The sequence below is a fragment of the Taeniopygia guttata genome, chromosome 1 (assembly GCF_048771995.1).
Source record: "Taeniopygia guttata chromosome 1, bTaeGut7.mat, whole genome shotgun sequence".
Taxonomy (NCBI): Eukaryota; Metazoa; Chordata; class Aves; order Passeriformes; family Estrildidae; genus Taeniopygia; species Taeniopygia guttata.
Genome location: NC_133024.1, coordinates 57,462,758 through 57,478,046, shown reverse-complemented (window position 1 = coordinate 57,478,046; position 15,289 = coordinate 57,462,758).

The window sequence follows — 15,289 nt, the reverse complement described above, 5'->3', positions numbered from 1 at the left end:
GCTGTGATGATGCAAAGTTACCAGTGCCTTTTGGACCAAGGACAGAATCCTCTTTGCTGTCGTTCATTTGGCAGTATAGACAGATTCTTGAAGCTGAAGAACAGGATAGCTGTTTTAGCAGATGCTAACATGAGCACTTGGCTAGCAGGCTATGCTAATGTGGCTGACTGGCTTCCAGAGTGCAAGCACTCTGCCACAGGAATGACCCAGCTTGTTTAGAAATTCCTGACGAGCCCCTCAGTGGAGTGTGGTGTGGGTGCATTGACAAGCAACTTTCTCAGTGCTGGACACTCTGCAGCAGGGGGTGGGAATAAATTTTGTGCCTTTACCTAGTGAGCTGTAGTTTGGTTAACCTACTGGGTTCTTGGCTCATTTTACATGTATCTGTGTGATTCAATTAATTAGCTCCTGATCTGTAATCATGGAGGGCAAAAGAATGCTCTGGAAAGACCGTGGTGATGGAAGATTGCTGCCATTGTCCATGTGATGGAAGATCATTGTTGGAAAGACTGATGAAAAGAGCTCAGGTTTATGTGGGAAGCACAAGCACAAGCTGCTCAAATCATTATAATCTGTATTATGAACAGACCCCAGAGCACTAACCGGTTTTATTAGTTGCCTATGCTGGAAATACTGTTTTATGTTAGCAAAACTGAGGTACAAAACCTTCTTATGCATAATGCAGGACATTTTATACATTCGACAGGAATGCAATTTGAAATATTTTGAATGGAAACATTCTCTGCTGAATTGTTTTATTGTGATGAAAAATGCCCCCAAGAAACAGTGACGTTAAAGATGCTGAGTCTTTGTAACTCAGGAAAGTTTGGAGTGATAAAGTGCAGCTTGATATAAGATTTTCTGCATCTCCATTTTGCTCTATTTTAAAGATTAGGAAAAAGGAAAAGATTAGTTTGGCTTTTAAAATGGTTAGCTCTTCATAAAGTGTTTTTTTTTCTGTGGGCCACCCAGCCTTTCACTAGCAGTAATTTAACTTGGAAACCTCAATGTGAGGAAGGGAAGATATAACAATAATCCTCATATTCATGCAAAATTCCGTGCCTTTAAAAATGGGGAAGGAGTAAAAAGCAGCTGGAAGTTGTGAAAGATCTCTTTATCTGCAAAACATTCCTTTTATGTCTTCTCTTCTTTTGAAGAATCTGCAGCTTTCCAGAATGGGGGACAGTCAGGTTTCTGTAGAACAAAAGAAGTGTGTGCACCTGGGTTTTTGTCTGCAGACTACTGAGACTTTTTTCCCTTTTGACCAATATGACCCCCTTAAAGACTTGGGAGTGCAGTCTGTGCAACTTCACACCATGCCCTGTCACGAAGGAAAGGATCCAGGATGGGGAATGGTACTGTTCCTGGCATCACCAGCTCCTGGGGATTTCTTAGTGCAAATCTTTGGCAACTGGATTATGTTTTGGGAGTGTTTCTTTGATGTCTTCGTATTGAGGGCCTGGGGGTTTTAACTGTGTGTCTGTTCTCTGCTGGAGATGGGAAGTATTTTCTGTTTTCCGTAGCTCAGAATAATTCCTGCTTTTCCCTTTGTATCAGCTGTAAATGAAGTGGCCCAGAGAGATTCAGATGTGCATCTGTAGCACAGAAAAAGGCTCAAGGAAGTTGGCAATTATTTTTCTTATTCTGATCTCTAGAGTAATGTCTGGAATCTCGGGTGATAGTCATGGCATATGAGCCTTAATACAAAAAAAATGATCTGTTGATTTTTATTTTTATCCAGTCTTAATTCTTCATGTTTCTATATAGAGAAGTATAGCAAGGAAAGTCTGTTGCAAAGCAACCATTCTAAAAGCATTTGAATGTAATTAGATTCATAAATAAATGACTTTTTAAGTGCACTTAGTCCTCCTGGGAATCAAGGTGGATTAATAAGCAGATCACAGAAATCCATTGTTGAAACCCTCAGGAAAAAAACTGGCACTATGTATATTGCAAGAAGAATGGGGCTGAGTTCAAGTGACACAGACTGACATACTGGTAAGAGATCCCAGCTCTTTCATAACTAATTCTTGAAGAAATCTGCTTGGAGAGCAGAGACAGTGAGTGAAGAAACATTGCGTGGATGATCAGTGGCGCAGCATGGTTACTCATCCTTGGATATTTATGAATATACATCTTCTGTTAGTGCATAGCTTCAGCTTCCAGCATTGGGATTTCTATAGCTCACAGGATAAAAAAAAAATTTATTTTTCAATTTTTTTTGTTTAATTTCAGCTTGGGAAGCAGACTTCCATATGAAATGTGTCTGTAAAACATTAGCAAGAAGTTTTTCCATTGCCAGCCTGTGGTGGGTTTTGAGCTGAGTGTCCTGAGTGGTGTGTCCAAGGTAGTCTAAAGATGATACAGGATAAAGGTGAAAGTGGTAGATAGAGGTTTGTTGTCAAAATGGAAAGGAAGAGGTTAAATTATTTGTCTTTGAAAAGCTTTTGGGGATGAACAAACAACAAGGACAGACTACAAGGTTTCTGGACTTTCAGTTTTCAAGAGAAATAAGGCTTAACCAAAATTTCCTGGAATACTATAGTAAGTAAGCTTTTACAATTTTCACCTTTAAATAGTGTGTGTTTATAGCTTGTTCACAACATTCACAATGTACTTTTGGCCAAGAGTTATTTTGTACCCCTAAATCACACAATTTTATTTCATACAGTGAAAAATAGTTTGTTAATTGAGCAATGCACTAAACAGGATTTAGCAGTAGCACCTGTGGGGCATTCCCAGGAGTTAATCCTTCACATATCTTAGTAAGGAATTATTAGCAACCTGCAAAAGGATGAAAAGCATCCTGCATCAATCCACATTGTAAAATTCCTTCTACTTTGGGGAATGAATTACAAGATAGGTGTTACCATAGGTACTAGTGGCTGTATTGACAAGGTCTCAGTTTTACTGCTGAATTAGGGCACTCTAAAGAGCACCACTTAGTTTTAGACATTTCAGACGTGATCAGCAGAAAAGTGGTTAATGTGCTGAGAGCTGGAAAAGAGATTATGGTTAAATGGAGCAAAAATTGCCATTTTGTACCTGACTCTTCACAATCCTGCCTTCGTTTGCAGCTGCATTGTGTCATCAAACCATGAGCAATCCATGGGGTTTCAGCTGCATGACTCCCATTAATTTTAATCAGAGTCAGGAGAATAAACTGCTGAGCAAAGCACTCTGAAAATGTACCCCTCCGTTCTTAACAATTATATTACTCTGCTTTGTGTGGTGGGCAATCTTTAGGAGGCAGAGCCTGAATGCTGAATCATTTCAATACCTGCTCTTTGTGCATAATGAAATCAGCACCGTTTGCAGCCTGCTCCCTACTATAGTTGACAACTGATTTCACTACACAAATGCCCAAATGATTGACTTCAGCATTTCTCTCCATGAAATAGGTACAAATCTTTCAGGGATATATCAGCTGTATTTTACAGGATGGAAAGACTGTTTAGGAATATTTGGTGATGTCATCCTTTAATTGAAATAGTTGCCAGGATACTATCAAATTACAGAAGATAATTGTGACTGTGGCAGTTCTAGTGTTAAAGAGATGAACAAATAACAGCAGTCAGAACCAGTGCCATGTGTTTAAAGCTAGAGAAGTCCAGGTGCAAGCTGATATATCCCCACTGCCGTATTTCCATGAACTATAGCAGGCATGCACACTCTGAAATGGTCCATCCAAACAGCCCTGCAGCAGTCAGAGCCTGTGAGATGCTGAAAATCCTCATCCATTGTTAGTGTCACTGACTGGGAAATACTCAGTGCTGCTCAGAACCACAGATAGGCAGCGAGCACGTAGAGCTGGCATCTAGCCCTCTCACTGTGTATGTGTTTCCTGGCTTTTATGCCCAAGCTCAATTGTTCTGAGTAAATAACCGCCCTAGTTTACAAATCTGCATTCTGAATAATTTCTTCAGCATTCAAATGTGCCCCAACCTTTTACATGACCCTCCAAGTGCAGATAAAACCTCAGAGATTTCCTGTGGGAACTTTAAAAAAACAATAACCACAAACTCCTCTGAAGGACAGATAAAAATGTGGTGAAAGTTTCATTAGCAACAAACTCTAGCCCTTTTAGTTGCATTAGCAGCCATATTTTTTGTTTGGTGAGACAGTTTTTGCACAGATGTCAGGTTTTGCTACTTGAGGAATGTGAAAATGAGAACAGAGTTTTCAATGCATTCGGATCAGTAGGCATAATCAGGTCTTAAGACTACCCTTCCTTATCCAGATAAACAGTAATTCTTTACAATGATTTCTGAAGTGTGCCATGTTCCCATTTACTCAGATACGCAGTGCTTATAGTGGGAACCATTGAAAAGCGTTGTCCTGCATTATCTGAGGGATTTTGAAGGAAATGAAGCCAATCTGCTTTACAATACATTGTTCCTGCAAGGAAGGATCTCAAAGAATCTAATCTTTTTTTCATTCATTTTTTTAGTGTAGCCTGCACAAGAGGCAGGCTCTTCAGCATCATTTGTATGATAATAGCATTGTTTTGTCCCAAATATGGTGCACATCTCAAGGACCTCCATAGTTACATCATGGGGATTGTTCAGTCCAGACAAGGGGGAGGCAATTGTGGAGGGAACAAGTCTAAACATAGTGAAGTGAATTTCAAATATTACTGTTAAATTGTTACATTACCTTTTTCGTCTGCCACCAAAGAACCTTTTCAGCAAGAGGGACATTTAGCTTCCCATGGAATTTCTGCCAGACCAGTACTCATTGAGCTTTTCCAAGGGACTTAGTCTCCTGAATGTCACCTGTCTGCCTAATCCTGCACTGCAATAGAGCTTTAGGCAGTCAATAAATACTTAGCCTCAAGACAGAGCTCCCTTTTAGTGTGCATGGGTAATTAAGGACAAACTTCTGAGAATTTTGAGGTGAAGTGGGAAGTCACTTAGACATTAATGTAGTTTAGGCCTAGAGCTGTCTGAGGTGCTGTGCCTGGTCCCCACAGCAATTCCAGAGGAGTTTATGCTTCCTATCTGATAACCATGTGTCCTTGCTTTAGGGCAAATTTGGGAGAAAACCTCCAGAAGGAGCTCCCAGAAAGCAAACCCCCACAGTCCCTCCGCCCCCTACCTGGTTTGGGAAGAATTTCCTTGGAAAGAAGTGGAAAAAACCCTGTTTATTTAACAGGCAAAGCACTCCCCAGCACATAAAATGAACAACATCAGATGACAAAACTCTTTCACTGCTCTGAAGAGATGACAAATTCAGAAAGTCTCCCCTGGGAGTGGTAGCTCTGTTATCAGTCCCTCCGGCGCTGGGAATGGCTGCTGCAGGCCACAAAGTGCAGAACTCTCGGTGTTTCCCAGGTCCCAGTCCAGAGCAGGTTCGAATGGTTCCAAGAAAAGGGAAAGAAAAACAGTCCAGGGAAAATTTGAACTGCCCAGCTAAACTAACAAGCAAAAAGCAAAAGCAAGCAGAAGCAAGAGCAAAGAGCAAAAGCAAAGGCAAAAGCAAAAAGAAAAGCTATGTACCGCCATCGTTGTCTAGCAGACTGTGGGGCAGGCTGATAACAAAACAAAACTTCGCTTTTCAGAGCCAGTCTTGAAGGCACAGAACATAATATCCAGCATAAACAAAACGGGCGACTGGGGATACAAGCATCATAGCATCACCCTAGGACACCATGATACCCCAGGGTAAGTTGCAAGGTCCTAAATACCCATGTGAGAGCAGCCACAAACTCATTTATTAATTATTTGAATCATCTATAGGGCTAGGAGGGTTCTAAAGTCTGCGGAATGGATTGGTGTTTGAGACTGAGGTGTTCTACAGGGAGATTGATTCCATTTGTTTTCTCCCTGTGGATTATGCAAGGAGCCCAGGGAAACTGGACTCCTAATTTAGGTACTTCACTGGGATGCCTAAAGCTGGCAACATGAATCCCCCAAATGCTATTTAGAACAGTACTTGGGCTTCCACAAGTGAAACGAAGTGCTGTTATGACTCTATAATGAGTAGTTTTCTTATAATACAGCAAATGATTTGGCATGGATGCTTTAATTATAAAACTGAACCCACTTATCCTCTTTGCAAAATATTAATGAATAGCTCATGAAGTGCTTGTTGTGACTGGTTGTGTAACATTCATGGCCCTCTCAGTGTGATGAGTTTGCTGTGAATATTCAAAGTTCACACTGGTTATTGTACTGCAAAGCCACATGAATCAAATGGAATGAAATTTATTTTATATACCTTTATCAATCTAAAATACATATTGCTCTAAGCTAGTTGAATAGGCACTATCCATGGAAAAAGTTTGAAATTGCCCAGCTAATTCACTTTCTCCTTAAGGAAAACATGAAATAGTTAATACAGGTAGACGAGATAACACTCTGGAGTGTTTTTGCATGTTAGGTGGGTTAGATTAAACATGTGGGGTTTGCTTCTGTGTCCTGCCCTGATATTTTTAGGGCTGTTTGAGGTGCCCTACAAGAGATATGTGTGACAGGGGCTATGGGAAATGTATCTCCCTAGACCAGACAGAGGGAAGGCAATGTACCTTGGGGCTCTTCAAACTGCTTAGATGCTTACATACTGTAGATGCTCACAGTGTGTGGCAACTGAATACCTAATGTCCCTCATTCATCATGGTCACTGAAATTGGAGATTTCCTTAATAATCAGGTGTACATGTTTACTCTAGGTTGTGCCCAGTACCTTTGTAGTTTCTGTTGGTTCTATTCTCTTTTCCTCTTGGATGAAACCCACCTCAGATGCACCTAGAGACCAGCACCCTGGACATCTGCACATAAATATCTGAATTCCACTGGTGCATTTGGGGGGAATTAAGTTGAATGAGATTAATGTTACCCAAGGCTGGGACAAAAAACTGTGAGGGAAAAAAAAAAAGCTAGCTTAACTGACATCAAACTAGAGCATGTTTCCTTTTTTGGGGGGAGATGCAGGACCCCAAAACAATATGACTTTCTTCATAGTGGCATAACTAAAATTTGTAGCTAACTAAAACAACCCATTCCTTATATAGTTGAATCCTCTTATTTTTAAATTAGGTCAATTTTGATATGAAAAGCCATTTCAAAATAAAAAATGCAAAAGATTCCTTTTGAAAGTGTTGAAATGACATGTGCCATTTTGAAAGTTTCACTCCTGTTTTTTTTTTTCAAATGAAATGTCAAATAAATGCAAATCAAATTTAAACAGTTTCTATCATGTGAGAACAACATATTTTATCAAATCTATTATTCACCTATATTTTCAGGATAGATCCTTGTCTGATGTGTGAGCAGGCAACTTATAAAACTAACACAGTGTGAATTCATTTGTAAGAGGAAGATGACAACTCATTCCCTGTGACTCTCTAAGTTGTAAAAGAACAACTGAAAATTCAGCTCCCATGGTATTTGTGTTAAAAAGGTTGGTTGTATGATGGTTTTTACTGAATAGGTAAAATGGAAAAATAATTTTGATTTCTAAGGAAATAATTTTGACTTCTAAGGAAATAATTTTTGACAGTGTTTTTTTTTTTTTAATGGAAAACCAAAACAAACTGAACTTTGCATAAAAGATGAACATAAGGACTAGTTCTCCTACTTTATGTATTTAACTTTAGCTTATATTTTAAGCTGTTGTTTAAATGATTTTTCCATAGTAATTATCTAAGTATTTATAGGGCTGACTTCTATGTAAATATTTGGGAAATATAAAGGTTTTTGAAAAAACTCTAAAAAGTTATGTTGTCCATCTATATTTAGCCACTTGATTTGAGAACATAACCTCTCTATTGAAGTCTTCGCTATTCCATATTTGCTATTTAGGGACTGAAACACATTTGAGGAGATCTGCCTCATCATAAGCCTAGCATTCAAAGTTCAACATTTGAGCCAAAATGATTGAGTGGATTCTGTTATAATTGTCTAATGACATTGTTTCCAGACCACTGGTGAAGGTTAGGGATAGAAGGACTATAGACACCTCTAGGAGGAAAAGAAAATGAAATTATATTTCTGCTGATGTACACATCACTTTCTTAAGTGTGGCGTAAAACTTCAGCTGGCAGGGACCTGTGCAGGAATGAGGTTCTTATTTTTGGCAGTGAATTCTTAAATTATGATCCCATAAGGCTCAGCTTTTGTGTCTCTCCTTCAAAAACAGCCTGACAGCCAAATAGGTCATACTTTCTGGGCAGTGGAACTGCCCAGACTGGAGACTCAGATGGAGTGAATCCACACCTCCTGCTCGGGGAGCTTGCCTCACTGCACAGACAGAGAGTGTCTCTGATGCACATGCTCACAGTAGCAATGGCCTCCAGCATCCTTAAGACACCATGGATTTCTGGAGTGAGTTTTCTATATGACGTTGGACAAGTCACGCTTTAGTTTCTTCATCTATAGGCTGGGGATTATGTTGCTGGAGTGAATGGAGGCTAAAATCACTGATGTTTGTAATTTGTGTTGATATTCTCTGAGGGGAAGCAAGCACAATAGAAGTGCAAATAAATTGTTGTGACTGGTTAGTATTTCAGTAAATGGAAAAACTCTTCAAAGCAGAGTTCAGAGCAAGTACAATAGAGTGGAAAATTACATGTGCGGAGATAAGAAAGACAAAGACGTGAGCAAGTAATTTCATTTCAGTCATTCTAGTAATCAATGCGATGTGTACATTTATTTGCCAGTGTGGATTATAATATTAGCAATGAGTATTTCAAGAAAAACAGTATTGCATTGGGCAGGCAAGGCAAATTTGAAACAGGTCCATGTTTTGTCACAAAGGTTTCCACTTCCCTTTCCCCGCCTGTTGATTATAATTAGGAAGCAGAGCTGCACATTTCTCTAGGAAGGGAAAACTGAACACGCTTCTGACTTTCAGATGGAGCTGCACCTTCCTCATGAGTATGGCTACAGTGGCACCAGGCATATGACAGCTTGGAGAAACAGGGGATGGTGGTGGACCTGGTGAGCTGAGACCATCTCTATGTGTGTGGGTGGAGGGCACATGGATCATGGAGCTTGTCATGACCACCTCAGATCTGCCCATCTCGCAGTGGGTAAACACAAGCTTTGTAGACACTGGAGGGGTGAGCATAACTGTTGAGTGGGAAAAGGGAGCCAGCTTCTGCTTGGGCTGTGATCTTAGAAGTCATTGCCATTTGGTGAGGAGGGACTGGTCTGGTGGAAACTGGCCTCTGCAGAAGGCGGTTCCAGGGAGTGAATTAGGAGAACCAATTCCTTATGGGCAGGTTACTCACACTGTCAGCATCATGGTTCCTCTCCTTAAGAGAGTATGTATTCCTAACAGGGCTGAGCAGGGTGTCTGCAAGTGCAGTTTGAATACAAAAGCCTCCATCTACATACCATGGGCTGTGACTGTGGAAATGGCCATTTGGCAGACAGTGGGAAAGGCATTATTTTTCAGCCTGGCTCTTAACAGAAAGGTTATCTCCACATCAGCATTGTCACTGTAATGCTTTTCATTGTTGGGCATATCAGCAAATACATCAGAGAAGAATGAATGTCTTTTACTCCTATGGGTATGTTTCCTCAAACTCAGCATTGACACATACCATGAACTAAAGTCCTTGTCCTGTTTTTACTTATTCTACATAATTTCTGTCCCTGAGCAAATCTCCTAAATTTTCAGACTGTCATTCTTGCTCTTCTACTGAGCAGTTATAGAACAGTTAGGTCTCCCTTACAGAGGGATGGCACTGAACCAGACCCCAGAGAGGAGTGTAAGATAACAGGACCTTAGAGTTTGCAATTTGTCTATATATCTGGCAAGCTTCCCTTCCTCAGTTCAAGTGCTCCTGACCTTTGATCTCAAAGAAGTATTGGTTATAAGCAATGACTGAAAACTGGAATCTCTCCTATATAAAAGATATAAGAAAATATTCTGATCTGTGGTAGGTTATAACAGCTCTAGGGCAGTGGGAAGATAATGGTGCACAGCAGGTCACAATAAGCACTAATTTTTAACACTTATGTATCACACAAATGACAGGAGAGAGAAATCTCGAGTGAAGAAAAGATGTGAAGGGGTAAAGAATAGAAAGAATAAAGTGAATCCTAAACTCCTGAACGGCTCATACCTGAAAGCTATGTGAAATGGCAGAGGAGGTTAGCTGTGCTGAAGAATGAGGACAGATGTAATCTGAGCTGTAATAATACAGTATTATGTTATTTAAATAATCTATTTAATTATTTTTAATTTGTTGGATCTTTTTCTTGGAAACTGGGATCCTTTTGACACCAAAGAAATGCTAGCCATCCTTAAAAAGCTGACCCTGCCACAAAAGGGACTGCTAAGAAAAATTGAAAACAGCTCCTTAACAATGGGTGCTTCAGTTATAGTGTGGAAGTGTTGGAAAAGCATGTCTCAGGACTTCCAGAGAGCTGCTGCATAGAGCTGAAAAGCGATTAAGGCTGGCAAATCACTGTATAGTTTTGCACTGCCAGTCTTGAGACTGCCTCAGTAATGGTGTGACTTACTCAATTCAATATAGCCTTGAAAAGGGACCTCTTGAGCTCAGAAATGCTGTTGTGTAGACCACTCATTTGCCTTGAGGGGATTGTCACAACATTTCCATGGCAATTGCTCTTGTAAGCTGAGAAACGTTCAGGAGGCTGCCATAATATAGGAGCTGGATAGTATGTCCTGACTTGTGTGCATGTATGTGTGTGAGAGGGAATGACTGTCTAATGGAAGATCTTTTTTTCTGACCTACCAATGGAGCTAAGGTGGCTGAGGGGTTTCTCTCTGTGCTGAAAAGATCTGGTTTTAAACCACTTGCTGAGCTTTGAGTGGGTACATTTGCAGAAATTTGGATTGTTTTGTGAATTATTTGTCATCAGAAAAAGCAATCAAAATCCATGAGATAATGTATTCCTAATGCATAATTTGACTATTTTAGAAGCAATTATGTTTTTGAAGCTATCAGTGTAAGCTTAATGCAGACAAAAAGGAGCTCTTAGTGCCACCCCTAAAGTCCTCTTCATTTCCTCTACCACTGGGCATCATACTTATCTCACCTGGATCCTTTCTCCAAATCCCAATAGACCAGTCATGTTAAAATCTTCCTGTAAAGTAATAGTGGTCCTTTCCCCTCCTCCCTGCCACTGATAATTTCCCACCCATGCCACCTCTCATTTCACAAACCATCATTATGTTTAGACACCTCAGGAAGATTTCTGAAAATCTAGTGTAAAATAGGTGCTGGATTGGAATTTTGGGTCATATTTTCAGCAAAACCTTAGCCATGGTTCCAGTCAGCAGCCATGTACATTGAATAGCAGCATTTCTGGAATGTTGTAGGACTTAGTTCTGCCCACCAGCTGACCTGAACTGGAATCACCAACAGTTTGTGATTGCAGAGAGGTGAGGCAACATGGATTTTGCAACATCCTGAATGTACCAGCCAGGTCCCTGGAGCAGGCTCCTGCAGCAGCGCAAAAGAAGTCTGGTTGAGTTTGTGGCTTCACTTCAGCTACAAAGACAGGGTAAAGAATGAAGTCTATCTGTTTGTATGGTGCTTTTTACTGTGTGTACCATACACTTGTCACTTGCTGCAATTGCCATGTGCAAAGGCTACTGTCACCTGGCTGTGGTTTGTGGCATATCAAATCTGTTTCCTTTTGATCTGATGACCAGTTGTATGTGTGGCAAGGAAAAAAATAGCTGGGGTATTTTGCTATTTTTGAGATACTGCTTTGCTATTATTTTCTTAGCCCTATGGTGCTTCTTTCCATGTCACCATGCAAAAGTGTTGTTTATTGCGGCCCACCTGGACAACTTCAAAATGGCTTAACTGTGAAAATGTGTGAAAAAAACCCTAATCTATCAGTGCTTTTCTTTCTGGTGGTAGATGGTACTGAGAGGAGGCAAAGGGCTGTGCCAGCTGAAAGCTCATTCCAGAGCTCATCCAGAGAAAGGAATGAGCTGTTTTACGCACATGTCAGCAGGACATAGCACAAGGAATCACAGCCTTCAGTTACAGCAAGCAACCACTATGATCAGGAGTTAGGAAGATTTTCTAAGTGGAAGGACAGTCAAACACCTAAGAGAATGACTGGAGATAAAAGCATCTTTAAGGCTGCACAAATATCTGTGAAGAATTACAGGAACTTGATTGTTTGTGGTGCACTGCTGATTCTAGTCTGAATAGTCTCTTGTCATGACAAAAGTCCTGTTCTTGTGTTTGTGCATCCATTTCCTGTCTGGTAGCTCCACAATAATTTTTTCCTTTTTCTAACTTACATCAATTTCCAGATTTAGATTTAATACTGAGCTCCAGCTTCATCCCTGAATTTTGCTAATTGCCACTTACTTTCTTACGTATATTCACAAGACATCTTGGTTTGCTTTTTTAATCATTTTACAGAGGATCTAAAAAGTAGCAGCCTGACTAGTTGTGATGCTTTTTATAGTGATCTATCTGTGTGTTCTGTATTTCTAACCTTGAATCTGTCCCAAGTGGCTTTACATAGTTTCCCAAGGCTTTTTAGGGTATTTCAGAATTGACCCAAGCAATCAGATGTGTCATGTAGGGCTCAAATTGTTAAAAGCACATTGACAGTTGAAAGGTATTTCACCTCTCCTTTATGACTGCAAAGAAAATTCTTCAGAAAGGGAGTCCTGAAATATTTGTCAAACTCTTTAGGAAAAGAGTGTGTTCCTATTATTTAACCAGTCACTGTAGATGACCTGATATCCCATATCAGGGAGCAGCATTGAATTTCTGCTTTCTGTGTTGACATTTGCAGAAGCTCATCAAAGGCAGTTCATTTCTGCTTTCTCTACTGTGATCAGAGGAAAACCTTCTCGTATTGAATATCACAGTCCAACCAATATGGACTTACACAGTGTTTCAGAGTGTATTGACTTTTCTCCGTGACTTCCAAACCACCTTCTGAGTCAATGTCTGATTTATTTTCTCTGAGTGGTTCAGACACAGTCCTCTGGTTTCACCCTGAACCTCACTGTAACACACAGTATATTAATCTAAAATGTCTTTTTATCTTTCTGATTGAAACATGCAGACAATTCTGTTTCTCAAAAGCATTGCAGGGATTTGTTGTTATCTTGCTCTTTTTATATTCTTGGTGGGGTCCTCGGTCACAGTGACCACTGCAAGAACAACTTTGTATGCTTTCTGCTTCAAAAAGCATGCCCATATTTGCCTGCTTGTTTGTGTATGAATGCATGTGTATATTTATTTCCTACTGGTATCAAGACAATATAAGGAATGAAAATCTTACATGACAAGCTCTCAGTTGCCAGTAATGAACACAGAATACAAAATCAAATTTAAACCCTGTATGCTAGAAGATAGCATTAGGAACAATTCAACATTTATTGAACAACAGACAGTGATTAAAAGAATAAAACCTTGATTGTCTTGCTAAAAGCCAAACCTTATATTTCTGTCTAAGGAATGTCTAACATTTCAAATAAAACACTCAAGAGATCAATGAAATCATAGGGAGATCAGTGTAAAAGGGATTTTTATATATGTTGTTATCAGAAGTACAGTTAATATCTCCTCTTCAAAAGTATCATATTTTTACCTAGGTAGTTTTCTGGAAATTAATCTTCTCCTCCAGAAGATACAGGTAGTAAACAAGAGAGACAGCACAAGTGATAAACTGTATTAAATGAGGGGAGGACTGAATACACTCTTTCCCTTCTACCCTGTTCTTTCAGTGCTGTTCAGCTTTCCTTATAAAAGGATGCAGTGTATAGTCCTGTCCTTCAGAGTGGGAAGCCCATGGCAGTGGGGAGGTACCTATGTCACTCTCACTGGAGTGAATGAGGGGGGGGGGGGCAGAGACAAACTCTCAGAAATTATCTGGTAGCCTGTTCCATCCTCTTTCGCTTGCACCAAGTAATTAAGTGCTGCTCTCCAAGGGGTGCCTGCGAGCTACATAATAAAGGTGTTTAATCAGTAGTTTTGTGTCACAGAATCCCAAAGGTTCGTATCCTGCCTGTGAAGGAATACATGAAAGATGAGAAGCAGTCTATTGGCAGCAGATTTATATTCACTTTCTTAGAGTGGGTGGATGCATATTGCACCGGGCAAAGGTCTTGGGAAAGTGGTTCCATTTTACCTCCAACCAGTGTACCTTGCGTGTCTGATGGCACACAGAAATTTTCTGCTCTGAATGCACCTTCTGGCTGAGTCTGTCAATGGACACAGACTGTGATATGCAGAATTTATATTTATAGGATCAGTTATGAATAGTTTTACTTCATCTCCTTCCCTTTTGTGCTAAACAATTTAGCACATCTTTGTGTGTAATCACTGTGGTGCTCTTAGGAGCGATACACTGATAATTAGCAATAACTGCTAGACATATTCAGCCTAATTTTTTCATTGTTCTGGCTGTGCATCCTTCTCTCCATGTGTAGTTGTCATGTCATCTGTTGATGGATGAGTTTTGTTTTATTCTTTCTATCTAAAGCTGTTCTGCACACTTCAGAGTTGTTTGCTGTCATGTCTTTCTTTGCTCAGACCATTTTGCTTCTCTGCATTGAACATACTTCTTTTTTTACCTTCAGCATTTTCACCTTTCCTTTCTCTTCTGTCTTGGCCTTGATTCTGACTCCCCCATGTTTCACTAACTGAGCAGAGTGAATTTTCAGTTGTCATTCACACATATTTGCCCTGCCAAACCTGTTTCACAGATTGCATTTGCTCTGTCTAGGAACAATAGCCAACAGCATGGTCCAAGACACTTGATGATACAAGATATTTCTTGTTAGAAATATCCTCTCAAGATCTTTGGAAGTCAATGACTATTAAAGTACAGAGACAGACAGTAGGATCTTAAAAAGGATGGAGATGCCCATGGGTGGAGACAAGGAGAGAAAAGCATATGCAGTAATAGTACCTTGGGACAAACATCATAAAATGGCTGGATCTCTCTCTGCAGCAATTATACCTTTCTACTAACTATCAGGGTTGGCTAAATAGCTGTCTCAAAGTGGATGTTTATATAATGGGAAGTAGAGTTATGGCCATGAGTATGGAGCAGGAGACACTGGGGTTTTAAATTCCATGTGCCAGCCTCACTCAGTTTCAACAAAATATTTACATTTTTTCATTAACAGTATTCAGAGTTCGTTTTTTTGGCCAGAATGTTTGGGGGTTTTGCCTTTTTTTTTTTTAAATATATTTTTTCATAACATCTTAAGCATTTTAAGTCAACATGTAATTGCAAATTAGAATGTAACTTTGAGAATAAGAAAGGCTGATATGAATATGTGGTATTTTAACACTAGAAGAGAACCCCAATGAAAAATCTGAATAC